Raw genomic sequence first — 16430 nt, forward strand, 5'->3', positions numbered from 1 at the left:
TTGTACAACCATCATTGCCATCCATCACCAGACATTTTCATCTTCCCAAACACTACTAGTTTCCCTGTACTCATTAAACAACAGTTTGATTCCCTCAGTTTCCCAGGCTCTGGAAATCACTATTCTGCTTTCTGTCTCTATGAGTTTGTCTACTCCAGGGACCTCATATATGTGGAATCATACAGTATTTTGTGACTAGCTTATGTCACTTAATCCTGTAGCTTATTCCATACGGATAATGTCCTCAAATTTCATCCATGTTGTAGTACGTGTGAGAATGTACTTCCTTTTTAAGGCTGAATAATATTCTACGGTAGGTATATATCACAATTTGTTTATCTACTCATTCATCAATCGACATTTGGGTTGCTTCTACCTTTTGGTTATTGTGAATGCTGCTATGAATATAGGTATACAAATCTCTCTCCAAGGCCCTACTTTCAATTATTTTGGGTGTATACTCAGAAAGAGAACTGCTGGATAATGTGGTAGTTCTATTTTTAATTTTTTGAGGAGCCGTCATGCGATTTTCCATAGTGGCCGCACCACTTTACATTCTTACCAGCAGTGTAGGAGGGCCCCACATTCACCATTTCTTGCCAACACTTGTTATTTTTTGCTTTTGGTGTTTGTGATTTTTGTTTGTTTGTTTTTGATAGCGGCCATTCTAATATGTATGATGTGGTATCTCATGAGATGGTTTTGCTTTGGATTTCCCTAATGAGTGGTAATATTGAGCATCTTTTCATGGGCTTATTGGCCATTTGTATATCTTCTTTGAAGTTCTTTGCCCATTTTTAATTTGGGTTGTTTTGTTGTTGTTGAGTTGTGAGAGTTCTCTATATATTCTAGCTATTAACTCCTTATTAGATATATGATTTGCAAATATTTTATCCCATTCCACGAGTTTTTGCCTTTTCACTCTGTTGATAGTGTCCTTTGACTCAAAGAAGTTTTTAATTTTGATGTAATCCAATTCATGTATTCTTTATTTTTGTCTATGTATTGGTGTTATATCCAAAAAGTCACTGCCAGATCTTACGTCTTGAAGATTTTCTTGTATGTTTTCTTCTAAGAGTTTTATAGTTTCAGGTCTTATATTTATGTTTTTGATCTATTTTGAGTTAATTTTACATATGATATAGGAGTCTACTTCCTTTTTTTTGCATGTGGACATCCGGTTTTCCCAACACTAATTTTTGAAAAGACTGTCCTTTCTCCATTGAATGGTCTTATCACCCTCGTTGAAAATTATTTGACTATATATGTAACAGATGTAATGGTTTATTTTGGGGCTGTCTACCCCATTCCATTGGTCTATGTGTCTTTTTTTTTATGCCAGTACCACACTGTTTTGATTATTGTAGCTTTGTTGAAATCAGGAGGGGGTGAGTCCTCCAGCTGTGTTCTTTTTTAAGATTGTTTTCAGCTGGGCACAGTGGCTCACACCTGTAATTCCAGCACTTTGGGAGGCCAAGACAGGCAGATCACGAGGTCAGGAGTTTGAGACCAGCCTGACAAACCTGGTGAAACTCCGTCTTTACTAAAAATACAAAAATTAGCCAGGCGTGGTGGTGCATGCCTGTAATCTCAGCTACTCAGGAGGCCGAGGCAGAAGAATCATTTGAAACTGGGAGGCGAGGCCGGGCACAGGGGCTCACGCCTATAATCCCAGCACTTTGGGAGGCCGAGACGGGCGGATCACGAGGTCAGGAGATCGAGACCATCCTGGCTAACACGGTGAAACCCCATCTCTACTAAAAAATACAAAAAGCTAGCCGGGCAAGGTGGCGGGCGCCTGTAGTCCCAGCTACTAGGGAGGCTGAGGCAGGAGAATGGCGTGAACCCAGGAGGCGGAGCTTGCAGTGAGCTGAGATCCGGCCACTGCACTCCAGCCTGGGTGACAGAGCGAGACTCCGTCTCAAAAAAAAAAAAAAAAAAAAAAAAAAGAAACTGGGAGGCGGAGGTTGCAGTGAGCCGAGATTGTGCCACTGCACTCCAGCCTGGCTGACAGGGTGAGACTTCATCTCAAAAAAAAAAAAGAAAGAAAGAAAAATTGTTTTGGCTATTTGACGTCCCTTGAGAGTTCATATTAATTATAATTTTAGTATGGATTTTTCTCTTTCTGCAAAAAATATCATTGGGATTTGGATAGGATTTGAACCTGTGGATTGCTTTGCATAGTATAAACATCTTAACAACAGTAAGTCATACAATCTATGGACATGAGATCTTTTTCTATTTATTTACACCCTAATTTTATTCACCAATGTTTTATAGTTTTTATTGTACAAGTCTTTGATCTCCTTGGTTAAGCTTATTCTAAGTATTTTATTCTCTTCGATACTATTATAAATAAAATAGTTTTGGCCGGGCGCAGTGGCTCATGCCTGTAATTCCAGCACTTTCGGAGGCCGAGGTGGGTGGATCAGGAGGTCAGGAGATCAAGGCCATTCTGGCCAACATGGTGAAACCCCATCTCTACTAAAAATACAAAAATTAGCTGGGCATAGTGGTGCGTGCCTGTAGTACCAGCTACTTGGGAGGCTGAGGCAGGAGAATCACTTGAACCCAGGAGGCAGAGGTTGCGGTGAGCCGAGATCACACTACTGCATTCCAGCCTGGCAACAGAGTGAGACTCTGTCTCAAAAAAAAAAATAAATAAATAAAATTAAAATAAATAAAAAAAATAGTTTACAAATTTTTCTTATCAGATTGTTCATTCTTGGCATATAGAAATGTAACTGACTTTGCATGTTGATTTTTTATCCTGCAACTTTGCTACATTCATGTATCAGTTCTAACAATTTTCAGAAACATTTAGGGTTTTCTTTTTTTTTTTTTTTGAGACGGAGTTTCGCTCTTGTTGCCCAGGGTGGAGTGCAATGGCGCGATCTTGGCTCACCGCAACCTCCACCTCCCAGTTTTAAGTGATTCTCCCACCCACCTCAGCCTCCCGAGTAGCTGGGATTACTGGCATGTGCCACCATGCCCGGCTAATTTTGTATTTTTAGTAGAGATGGAGTTTCTCCATGTTGGTCAGGCTGGTCTCGAACTCCCGACCTCACCTCAGGTGATCCACCTGCCTCGGCCTCCCAAAGTGCCAGGATTATAGGCGTAAGCCACGGTGCCCAGCCTTTACCTAGGGTTGTTTTCTTTCTTTCTTTCTCTTTTTATTTTTTCCTTTGAGATGGAGTCTCGCTCTGTCGCCCAGGCTGGGTTGCAGTGGGGTGATCTCGGCTCACTGCAAGCTCTGCCTCCCGAGTAGCTGGGACTACAGGCACCCATCACCACGCCCGGCTAATTTTTTGTGTTTTTAGTAAAGATGGGGTTTCACCGTGTTAGCCAGGATGGTCTTGATCTCCTGACCTGGTGATCCTCCCGCCTCGGCCTCCCAAAGTGCTGGGATTACAGGCATGAGTCTCTGCACCCAGCCTATTTAGGGTTTTCTAAACATAAAGTCTTATTATCTGTAAACAGAGATAGTTTTTTTCTTCCTTTCAAATATGGATGCCATTTACTTGTTTTTCTTGACTAATTGCTTTGCCTAGAACCTCCAGGACTGTGTTGAGTAGAAATTGTTGGCCAGGCACAGTGGCTCACCCCTGTAATCCCAGCACTTTGGGAGGCCGAGGCAGGAGGATCACCTGAGGTCAGGAGTTCGAGACCAGCTTGGCCAACATGGTGAAATCCCGTCTCTACAAAAATACAAAAATTAGTGGGGCATGGTGTCAGGTGCCTGTAATCCTAGCTACTGGGGAGGCTGAAGCAGGAGAATTGCTCGAACCTGGGAGGCAGAGGTTGCAGTGAGCCAAGATCAAGCCATTGCACTCCAGCCTGGGCGATAGAGTAAGACTCTGTCTCAAAAACAAAAACAAAAACAAAAAAACAGAATTGTCTTGTTCCTGATCTTAGGGAAAAAGCTTTTAGTCTTTCGCCATTGACTATGTTGTTAGCTGTGGGCTTTTCATATATGACCTTATGTTGAGGTAGTTTCCTTCTACTTGCTCAGTGTTTTGTATCATAAAAGGGTGTTGAATTTTGTCAAGTGTTTTTTCTGCATCAGTACAGATTATCATGCGTTTTTCCCTTTTCAGTCTGTTTTTATGGTGTATTATTATTATTACTATTTTGAGACAGAGTCTTGCTCTGTCGCCCAGGCTGGAGTGCATTGGCAAGTGATCTTGGCTCACTGCAACCTCTGCCTACCAGTTTCAAGCGATTCTCCTGCCTCAGCCTCCCAAATAGCTGGGATTACAGGCATGTGGCACCACACCTGGCTAATTTTTGTATTTTTAGTAGAGACGAGGTTTCACCATGTTGGTCAGGTTGGTCTCAAATTCCTGACCTCAAGTGATCTGCCCGCCTTAGCCTCCCAGAGTATTGGGATTACGGGCGTGAGCCACTGCCCCTGGCCTATGGTGTATTATTAGTACATGGATTGATTTTTGTGCTTTGAGTCATCCTTCCATCCAAGGATAAATTCCACTTGGTCATAATGTATAATTCTTTAAACGGGCTGTTGAATTCTATTTGCTAGTATTTTCTGGCAGATTTTTGCATCCCAGTGATTTCTTTTCTTGGAGTGTCTTTGTCTGACTTTGGTATCATGGTAATGCTGGCCTCGCAGGATGAGTTAAAAATTATTCTCTCTTTTTTAATTTTTCTGAAAGAGTTTGAGAAAGATTAGTGTTAATTTTTCCTTAAATGTTTGGAAGAGTTTTTTCAGTGAATTCTTTGTTGGGAGGTTTTTTTACTGCTGATTTAGTTTTCTTTATAGTTCTAGGTCTGTTCAGATTTTCTGTTTCTTCATAATTCAGTCTTGGTAGGGTATATGTTTTTAGGAATTTGTCCATTTTATCTGGATTATCCAATTTGCTGGTGCATAACTGTGCATAGTACTCCCTTATAATAATAGTTTTTATTTCTGTAAAATTAGTAATAATGTCCCCTCTTTCACTTCTGATTTTTGTTATTTGAGTCTTCCTTCTTTTTTACTTCCTTAGTTTAGCTACAAGTTTGTCCATTTTTAAAATCTTTTCAAAAAACCAACTCCTGATTTTGTTGACTCTCTCTATTATTTTTCTATTCCTGTTTTGTTTAACTCCGCTCTAATCTTTATTATTTCCTTTCTTCTACTGGCTTTGGGCTTAGTTTGTTTTTATTTTTTTTCTACTTCCTTATGGTATAAAGTTAGGTTGTTGATTTGAGATCTTTCTTCCCTATTAATTTGTTTGTAGCTATACATTTCCCTCTTAGCACTGTTTTCACTGCATTTCATAAATTTTGGACTGAGTCTTACTCTGTCATCCAGGCTGGAGTGCAATCTCAGCTCACTGCAACCTCCACCTCCCGGGGTCAAGCAATTCTCCTGCTTCAGCCTCCTGAGTAGCTGGATTACAGGCATGCACCATCACAACTGCTAATTTTTGTATTTTTAATAAAGACGGGGTTTCACCGTGTTGCCCAGGCTGGTCTCGAACTCCTGACTGTCAGAGTTAAAGAAAGAGGAAAGAAAGACGAAACGCCGCTGGCAGTTAAAGACAGGTTTTCTTAGTTAAAACCTGAAGGCGCTCCTGGCAGACCGCGGTCAGGAGCGCTTTCTCTTACAGACTAAGAGTACATATCGGTTTTAGGGTGAGGGGGCTTATCACAGCTTGGAGTGTTGATGTGTGTGGAGAAGTTGATGGCGGGGTTGGAGTCTCTCTGGGGGGAGGGGAGGTTATGTTGGGGCAGACATCTTTCTGGCTGGAGGGGGTTATCTGGGCTAGTATCTTCCCGTCTGGAGGGGGCTTATTTCGGGGCTAGCATGTTTCTGGTTGGGGAGGAGTTTGGAATGTTTCTGGTTGGAGATGTTATCTGTGGTTTATGGTCATGTTGACCTTAGATTAGGCGGATGCCCCTTGGATTTAGGTGATTTTTTATTAAAGTGAACTTTAGAATGAGAGGCTTGTCCAAGATGGCAATGCTCCTGCTGTCACTGACCTCGAGTGATCCACCCGTCTCGGCCTCCCAAAGTGCTAGGATTACAGGCATGAGCCACCGCCCCCTGCTTTGTCTCATGTATTTTCTAATTTCCTCTGTGATTTGTTCTTTGATCCATTGGTTGTTCAAGAGTGTGTTGTTTGATTTCCACATATTTGTGGATTTTCCACTTTTCCTTCTGCTATTGATTTCTAATTTTTCATTTTGATGAAAAAAGATATTTTGAGGCCGGACATGGTGGTTCACACCTGTAATCTCAGCAATTTGGGAAGCCGAGGCAGGCAGATCACTTGAGGCCAGGAGTTCGAGACCAGCCTGGCCAACATGGTGAACCCCCGTCTCTACTAAAAATACAGAAATTAGCCAAACATGATTGCAGGTGCCTGTAATCCCAGCTACTCAGGAGGCTGAGGCAGGAGAATTGTTTGGACCCGAGAGGCGGAGGGTGCAGTTAGCTGAGATCACACCGCTACACTTCAGACTGGGCAACAGAGGGAGATTCCATATCAAAAAAAAAAAAAAAGATACTTTGTGTGATTTCAATCCTTTTAAATGTATTAAAACTTGTGGCCTAACGTATGGTCTATCCTGGAGAATGATCCATCTGCAGTTGAAAAAAAAATGTGTATTCTGCTATTGTTGATTGGAGTGTTTTGTGTATGTCTGCTAGGTCCATTGGCCTACAGTGTTATTCAGCTCCTCTATTTCATTATTGATCTTCTGCCTGGTTGCCCTACCAAGATGATGGTATTATTCTTTTCATTTTACAGACAAAGAATGGAGGAATGCAAAGAGATATAAAGTAGTTTGCTCAAGTTCATAGCTGGTAAGTGGTAGAATTAGGTCTCAATTAAAGGTCTAGATTCTCCAAGGGACATGCTCCAAACCACCAAGCAGGCTGGGCGTGGTGTCTCACTCCTGTAATCCCAGCACTTTGGGAGGCTGAGGTGGGTGGATCACTTGAGGTCAGGAGTTCGAGACTAGCCTGGCCAACATGGCCAAACCCCATCTCTAATAAAAACACAAAAAATAGCTGGGCATGGTGGCGAGCACCTGTAATCCCAGCTACTCAGGAGACTGAGGCAGGAGAATCGCTTGGACCCAGGAGGCAGAGGTTGCAGTGAGCCGAGATGGCACCACTACGCTCCAGCCTGGGTGACAGACTGAGACTCTGTCTCAAAAATACAAACAAACAAACAAAAATCCACCAGGCAAGAGATAGCTTTTCATACTATCCATACTGTGATCTTTCCACTATTTAACCCCAAGCACTTACTTGTTAAACTTTAATAATTGACCAATACCACACACACATGCACATCCTCACTCACTGCCTCTAGGAGAGTCAGGATTTTGACTGAAGGAGGCAGTGGGAGCTGTGACAGCCTCTGCAAACTCCAAAAAGGGACTTGGAGCCCCTTTCAGTACCTAACTCAACACTTAATGGGTTTCATTTTGGGCATAGCAATTATCCACCAGCGGAGGCAAAATATACCTGCTCTCAAAATATAAAGCTCTTTAAATATACAAGCCCTCTAAATATTTTAGAGACTTGTATCTATAAAATATACAAGTCCTGCTGGGCACAGTGCCTCATGCCTGTTATTCCAGCACTTCAGGAGGCTGAGGAAGGAGGATTGCTTGAGGCCAGGAATTCAAGACCAGCCCAGGGAACACAGTGAGACCCTGTCTCTACTAATGAACTAACTAACTAACTAAATAAATAAATAAATAAAATATAGAAGTCTCTAAAACCTGAAAAGTCACAAAATATGTTACTCAAAAATTGAGCTAATTCAATGATATCAAGTTACAGGGTGTTAGGAGAGATGGTTAACACTTCAAACTGCATTGATGGCATTTGGTGAAAGATTTCCTTTAGCTGAGGACCTTGTACTTTTTGCATGGGGCACTTATTATTGACCATTAGCCACGGAAAAATTGAAAGATTAATTAGCCCTGCTGGAGAAGAAGTACAATAAGAAAAAAAGGAACAGAGCCAGGGCCCAGGGAGATAGCCCCACCCAGCAGCGACCCTTTTCTCATTCCCTGGGCAAACAATCACCCAGGTACCCCTGAGTGCCTGGGGGATGGAACTGCTTATTTCTATTTGCCAAAAAGTGGAAACATCTCTTTTGAAAGCTTATGTTATGGGGTTTCAACATTTATAGCTATTTCACTGGTGTCTAAATCAAGACATTTAAAAAATTTGACCGACGTGGCCGTTTAATTTAAATTCTGCTTTTAGTGAAAGTATGAGTCACATGGTACTATGCTCAGGCTGGTTTTTCAGGTGCTTATTAATAATAACTCACATTCGCCTTCACATACTGTCATCTCCTTTCACTCACACCACTGCCATATTGGGAGGTGGCACATGGGCCACCTCTCTCTCTCTCTTTTTAACAGAACACTCTTTCTTTTAAGTTGTCATACTGTGTCTTATTGCTGCAAGAACATGAGTTCCTGTGAGCTTTTCACTTTATTTTTGATTTCTACCCTTTGCACCCCATCCTGTGGCCTGTGAGGCAAGACTAAGGACAAAATATGCCTTGTGGGAACTTGTGTAGGTAAGTTCCTCATAGCTCACTGGGTTTTGCTCACTGGGTTAGAAATTGTTGCATATTTGATAGAATTTCATAGGTAGAAGAGGGTCTAAGGACAGAGAAGAGGGGAGGATGAGAGACACATTTTTCCCAGCAAGGAAGGAAGGAGGAAAACTGGGATGTCACTTCAGGAAAGGCCTAAACTTACATATGAAATGAACCCCTGTAGAGGTAATGGCATTTTACAATATGTAAATTCACAAGTAGAGAACAGCTTTGTTCTTGGTGTACAGTTGGATGTGATAATCTTTTATACTGATGTTCTCATCTTTAACATGAAGGTGAAAGTTTCATGTTTGGAAGGTTGAGCTTGAAATCAACAAATTGGGAAAACCTTAGGTTTTATTATTTTTAAAAAGTCCAATTATAATTAGTAACAACACCCTTGAATAATTTTGGAGTTATTGCCACATAATATTAATCTCTCCAATTTTGCAACTTCACATCTCTAAAGGATACTGCCGCAACTCCATTCCACCAACAGACGTTGTACAGACACACTTGAATCTTTACTCTGCAAGCCTGTAAAGATGGTTCCATTGTTTCTATTATTATTAATTTTTTTTGAGATTTTTTTTTTGATTTTTTTTTTTTCTGTTGCCCAGGCTACAGTGCAGTGGCATCATCTCGGGTCACTGCAACCTCTGCCTCCCAGGTTCAAGCTATTGTCCTGCCTCAGCCTCCTGTGTAGCTGGAATTACAGGTGCCTGCCACCACACCCGGCTAATTTTTGTATTTTTCTTAGAGACGGGGTTTCAGCATGTTGGCCAAGCTGGTCTAGAACTCCTGACCTCAAGTGATCCACCCACCTCGGCCTCCCAAAGTGGGATTGCAGGTGTGAGCCACCGTGCCTGGCCTGGTTACATCATTTTCTTTTCTTTTGTTTTCTTTTTTTTTTTTTTTTCTCTTGGCTCACTGCAACCACCATCTCCCAGGTTCAAACGATTCTCCTGTCTCAGCCTCCTGAATAGCTGGGATTACAAGCACCTGCCGTCATGCCCAGCTAATTTTTGTATTGTAGTAGAGACAGGGTTTCACCATGTTGGCCAGGCTGGTGTTGAACTACTGACCTCAGGTGATCCACCTGCCTCGGCCTTCCAAAGTGCCAGGATTGTAGGTGTGAGCCACCATGCCCAGCCTCCATTATTATTTTCTATCAAAACAAACCTACATTTTTAAAAATTTCATTTATTTATTTTGTGTGTGTGACAGTGTCTCACTCTATCGCCCAGGCTGGAGTGCAGTGGTACAATCTCGGCTTACTGCAGCCTCTGCCTCTAGGGTTCAAGCAATTCTCCTGCCTCAGCCACCCAAGTAGCTGGGATTACAGGCGTGCACCACCATGCCCCACTAATTTTTGTATTTTTAGTAGAGACGGGCTTTTACCATGTTTCCCAGGCTGGTCTCGAACTCCTGAGTTCGAATGATTCACCCATCTCAGCCTCCCAAAGTGCTAGGATTACAGGTGTGAGCGACCATGCCCAGCCCAAACCTACATTTTAAACTTTAGTTAGACTGTAACTTCATAAGGACAGGGAGATGCGATATAAATAATAGCACAGTGGCTCTCATCTTGGGCTCTAGAGCCAGAACATTTGGGTTCAGGTTATCTACATCCTGTCAATCACCTGTGACTTTGGGTAACTTACTTAATCCCTTTTGAATCTCAATTTTTTAAATATGTAAAGTAGAGATAATAATATCTACCTTTTAAGATTCTAGTGAAAGTAATTCATTGATTTAACAACTTTTTTTGCATTTGGTAATTTTATGTTTTTAATTGACAAATTATAATTGTACATATTTATGGAGTATGTAGTGATGTTTTCATACATAGAATTTATAGTGATCAGATCAGCATAATTAGCATATCCATCATCTCAAACATTTATCAGTTATTTTCAGTTATTTGTGTTGGTAACTTTCTTTCTTTTTTTTTTTTTTTGAGATGGAGTCCCACTCTGTTGCCCAGGTTGGAGTGCAGTGGCGTCATCTCAGTTCACTGCAACCTCTGCCTCCCAGGTTCGAATGATTCTCCTGCCTCAGCCTCCCGAGTAGCTGGGACTACAGGTGCATGCCACCACGCCCAGCTAATTTTTTGTATTTTTAGTAGAGACAGGGCTTCACTGTGTTAGCCAAGATGGTCTCGATCTCCTGACCTCATGATCCACCTGCCTCAGCCTCCCAAAGTGCTGGGATTACAGGTGTGAGCCACACCTGGCCTAATATCCTCCTTCTAGCTACTTGAAACTATATAACACATTATTAACTATAGTCATCTGCAATGATATAGAATACTGGAACTATTTATTCTTCCTATCTAGCTGTAATTTTGTATCCTTTAATGAATCTCTTCCCATCTCTCCCTCCTACTCTTTCTAGACTGATTTAACATTTATTGAACATCTACTATTTATCAGTCACTGAGGATGCAGTAAACAAACTTTCCTGCATTATTTTTCCTTGTAACACTTATTATCCTCAACATATATTTATTTGTTGATTTGATTAGTGTCTGTCTTCCACCTTGTTAAAGAAAAAAACAGGCAGCCCAAAGCGGAGGCAGTAGTGCTGAAGTTCCACATCGCCAAATTGAAACATAAGTTGTTTATTTGTAAGATCTGGCCTTCCAAGAAATCAGGAGAGAGACGACAATAGCTAAATCCCATTAAGCCAACAAGATTTTGCTTACATCCCTAGAAGGAAAGTAACCTTGAAATGACCAATGCACTCTTTTTTTCTTTTTTTTTGAGATGGAGTCTCACTCTGTCACCCAGACTGGAGTACAGTGGTGCGATCTTGGCTCACTGCAACCTCCACTTCCTGGGTTCAAGTGATTCTCCTGCCTCAGCCTCCCAAGTAACTGGGATAACAGGCACCTGTCACCTCACCCAGCTAATTTTTATATTTTTAGTAGAGATGGGGTTTCACCATGTTGGCCAGGCTGGTCTCAAACTCTCTGACCTCAGGTGATCCGCCTACCTTGGCCTCCCAAAGTGCTGGGATTACAGGTGTAAGCCATGGTGCCTGGCCTCCAATGCACTCTTTGTTTCCTGTTCCCACTTCTTTCTACTTTTTTCTGCCTATAAAACTCGCCCATTCTGTTTAGCTCATTAGAGCTCCTTCCTATTTGTCTGTATGCTGCCCAGTTGATGAATCACTAATAAAAGTCAATTCAATCTTTGAAACTCAATTTGAAATTTTGCTCTTTGACACCATTCATTATGCCCCAGAAGCTTCCTGGAGACAGAGGCATTGTCTGTGGTGTCCCTCACACCTGGACTAGGGCCTAGTATACAGGAGGAGTGCCATATATGTTAATGACAGAGTGGATGAATGGATTGGCGAGAGGCTTCCTTCCTGAAAGCCCAATGCTTGGAGTGCCCTACATCCAAGAGGCAGGTTCGATGCCACTTCTCTTTTCTCTGGTACTCTTCTTCACTGTCTCTCTGAACTTCCTTGGCAGGTGAGATCAGAAGGGCTGAGGATGCAGTTCCACACTGCAACTGCCATTGCCTGAGAGAGGCTTGCATGGCAAAAGCATGATTATTCTTGTTTTTCCCTTTTCTTCTGCTCTTTCGGTCAACATTTTCTCATCTTCAGAGTGGGAAGATCAAAGATAAGGCAAAGGAGAGAGGAGGCCCTTTAACTAGGCCCTAGACTTGACCTAATCTAGGCACAAAGCATTCTTTACATGGTCTATTATTTTTCACTATGTTTGGATTGAGGTCGAATCTCAATAATGATGAATGTTAATATACCATTGTTGTCCTCTGGGCACCTTATTGGACTTTATGGGGAAAGGTGGATTGTCAAGAATGTGATTAAGACGCTCAGGGCCAGGCGTGTGGCTCATGCCTGTAATCCCAGTACTTTGGGAAGCCAAGGCAGGTGGACCACTTGAGATCAGGAGTTTGAGACCAGCTGGGCCAACATGGTGAAAGCCCTGTCTCTACTAAAAATACAAAAAATTTACTGGGCATGGTGGTATGTGCCTGTAATCCCAGCTACTCGGGAGGCTGAGGCAGAAGAATTGCTTGAACCCGGGAGGTGGAGGTTGCAGTGAGCTGAGATGGTGCCACTGCACTCCAGCTTGGGTGACAGAGTGAGACTCAATCTCAAAAACAAAACAAAACAAAACAAAAAGATGCTCAGAGTCCTGAGTCCCCAGATGAATACCACCATAATATCATCCCATTTCCACGCTATTATGCTAAGCCAGTGTTTCTCAAGCTCAGGTTCTGTCTTGCAATATGCTCCACGAAAGAAGCATTCCATACTCAAAAAATTTAGGAAATTTTAGAAAGACTGCATTCTGTATTGGAATGTATCTAACAACACAGCTTATTAACAACTCTGAAAAGTCCTGCAGTAAGGACATTTGTTTAAAATTATTATTATTTTTTTGTTTGTTTGTTTTTTGTTTTTTTGTTTTTATTTTTTTTTGAGACAGAGTCTCGCTCTGTCGCCTAGGCCGGAGTGCAGTGGCCAGATCTCAGCTCACTGCAAGCTCCGCCTCCCGGGTTCACGCCATTCTCCTGCCTCAGCCTCCCAAGTAGCTGGGACTACAGGCGCCCGCCACCTCGCCCGGCTAGTTTTTTGTACTTTTCAGTAGAGACGGGGTTTCACCGTATTAACCAGGATGGTCTCGATCTCCTGACCTCGTGATTCGCCCGTCTCGGCCTCCCAAAGTGCTGGGATTACAGGCTTGAGCCACCGCGCCCGGCCTTTTTTTTTTTTTTTTTTTTTTTTTTTGAGACGGAGTCTTGCTCTGTCACCCAGGCTGGAGTGCAGTGGCCGGATCTCAGCTCACTGCAAGCTCCGCCTCCCGGGTTTACGCCGTTCTCCTGCCTCAGCCTCCCGAGTAGCTGGGACTACAGGCGCCCACCACCTCGCCCGGCTAGTTTTTTTGTATTTTTTAGTAGAGACGGGGTTTCACCGTGTTAGCCGGGATCGTCTCTCGATCTCCTGGCCTCGTGATCCGCCCGTCTCGGCCTCCCAAAGTGCTGGGATTACAGGCTTGAGCCACCGCGCCCGGCCTGTTTAAAATTATTTAACCCAGTCCATCAAAAAAACATTTTGACCTTGGAAATCTGCTTTTGTCTTGGAAATCTGTTTTGACCTTGGACATCTGTTTTTGCATGCAGCTAATGGCCTGAAGAGTGCACTGGGGAAACTCCGTGCTTGCAAATGAAAAGCATAAGACCTGGTCACTGGCCTCCAACTCTGAACATGCTGGTTACAGTCTTTTCAGTTGTGAGGGTTTGATACCTTATAGGAAGGGAGGAATTGCTGCCTTTTGCACCGTTTTGGTGAATGCATACACACTCACACATCTCTCCAAAATACTTTGAAATATGTGTTCTTAACAATTCACATCATTTTGAACTGTTCCATAAAGTTCTTAACTTTATGTTCCAGACCACTGGAGCTGGACTCTGCTGGAAACCGTAGTCAGCTCCATACACAAATTGGATTGCAAGTGAGCAGTTTAGCACCCATTAGCCTGCAGGAACAATTAAACTATGGATTTTATTCCAAGTTTTAGGAAAGGAATTCCATTAAATGGGACTTGGAAATATATATTTCTTCTTCTTCTTATCTTGGTGTTTTTCAGGCCTGGCTTACTCAGGAATCAGCTCTGGGTGTGTTATTTCTTCTGTTATAAATTGCCTTCCTGTTATGTTACATTAAACTAGTCATATTTGATGGAATTTGTGATAAAAAGCTAGTCTTTTGCTCAATTATATTTTTTCTAGCTTTCCTAAGGCAGAGGCCACATTTTTATTTTTTTCTCCCCAAATAAGGACTTGTTGACTTGAAATATAATGAAAATGTTAAAATGTCACATTTTATTTTCATATTTGAAACTCTTTAAATTTTATTTAAACTCTCTTTAAGTATTCTCTCTCTACTGTCAGAGTACCAGTAAAGAAGTTGTGGTACATTCATGCAATGCATTGTTATGCAAGCAACTATTAAACATTATGTTATAAAAGAATAATTTAATGACATGGAAAAGTAGTCAATATATATTTAGAGTGGGTAAAAGCATATAATCAGTATAGCATAGGATAAGTCTGTAAAGACTATACATCAAGGCCGGGCGCGGTGGCTCAAGCCTGTAATCCCAGTACTTTGGGAGGCCGAGGCGGGTGGATCACGAAGTCAGGAGATCGAGACCATCCTGGCTAACATGGTGAAACCCCGTCTCTACTAAAAATACAAAAAACTAGCCGGGCGTGGTGGCGGGCGCCTGTAGTCCCAGCTACTCGGAGGCTGAGGCAGGAGAATGGCGTAAACCCGGGAGGCGGAGCTTGCAGTGAGCCGAGATCGGGCCACTGCACTCCAGCCTGGGTGACACAGCGAGACTCCGTCTCAAAAAAAAAAAAAAAAAAAAAAAGACTATACATCAATGGCCAGGCACGGTGGCTCATGCCTGTAATCCCAGCACTTTGGGAGGCTGAAGTGGGTGGATAACGAGGTCAGGAGATTGAGACCACCCTGGCTAACATGGTGAAACCCCGTTTCTACTAAAAATAATACAAAAAATTAGCCAGGCGTGGTGGTGGGTGCCTGTAGTCCCAGCTACTTGGGAGGCTGAGGCAGGAGAATGGCGTGAACCCGGGAGGTGGAGCTTGCAGTGAGCAGAGATTGCACCACTGCACTCCAGCTCAAAAAAAAAAAAAAAAATTTAAGCAAGATTCTCTGATTTTTGGAAGAGGAGTTTTTTTTGTTTTTTTTTTTATTATTATTATTATTATTATACTTTAAGTTCTAGGGTACATGTGCACAAGAGGACAGGGTTTAAACATTATACCGGCCTGTCTCATTGCACATCTAGGGATACCCCAGGGACCATAACAATGCAAGGTGAGTGTCCTTTGCCATCCTCTGGCTTTTGGCCTTATCCTACCCCAGATGTTTCTTGTCCTCATTGTGACTGCAAGTTGCAGTGAGCCCTTCATGGAGACCCAGATTTCCACGTTTGAATCCATTTTTCTTCCTTCCCTTGTAACCAAACTATAAAATACTCTAGTGTCCTAATTCAAACTTTAATGATTGACAATGGCTTATACCCTACTATGGAGTGAATGTCAGTGTCTCCCCCAAATTCAGATGTTGAAATCCCAACCCCACAATGTGGTGGTATTAGAAGGTGGAGTCTTTGGGAAGTAATTAGGTCATGAGGGTGGAGTCCTCACAAATGGGATTGGTGCCCTTATAAAAGGGACCCTAGAGAGCTCTTTCACCCTCTTCCCGCCATGTGAGGTTACAAGAAGTCAGCGGTCTGCAATCTGGAAAAGGACCCTCACAATATCCTGGTCTGCTGGCACCTTGATCTTGGACCTCCAGCCTCCTGAAGAAAAATATTTTCGGGTGTTTATAAGCCACTCAATTTAGTGATAGTAACCCAAACAGACCAAGACATCACCCTTGAGATTATTTGCATTTTAATAGAACACAACACCTTACCTTAAAAAAGTTCATTGTAAACCCTGGACCCAAGGAGATAGGATTGTGCAGAGGATGTCTTCCGGGCTGGAAAAAGTACATTCCCAGAGCAGTAATCAGGACCTGGACCGTCTCTAGCTACAGTTCAACCATGTTCGAAAATCTAAAGTAACAGTTCTCAGTTTACCAGCGCTTCAGAATGCCCTGGGATGATGTAAGGAGGTGGGGAGAAATTAATGAGGTGGTGGGGAGAGGTGGGAGGACCCAGGGGTAGCACACTGTGCTATTGGTTATGGGTAACCTGAAACATTTACATTCTTTAGGCTGAAGCTAAGGTGCTTTTGGCACCCTTGAAAGCATTGTGGGTGTCCTGACGGCATGGAA

This window comes from Macaca thibetana, chromosome 9, assembly GCF_024542745.1.
Source record: "Macaca thibetana thibetana isolate TM-01 chromosome 9, ASM2454274v1, whole genome shotgun sequence".
NCBI lineage: Eukaryota > Metazoa > Chordata > Mammalia > Primates > Cercopithecidae > Macaca > Macaca thibetana.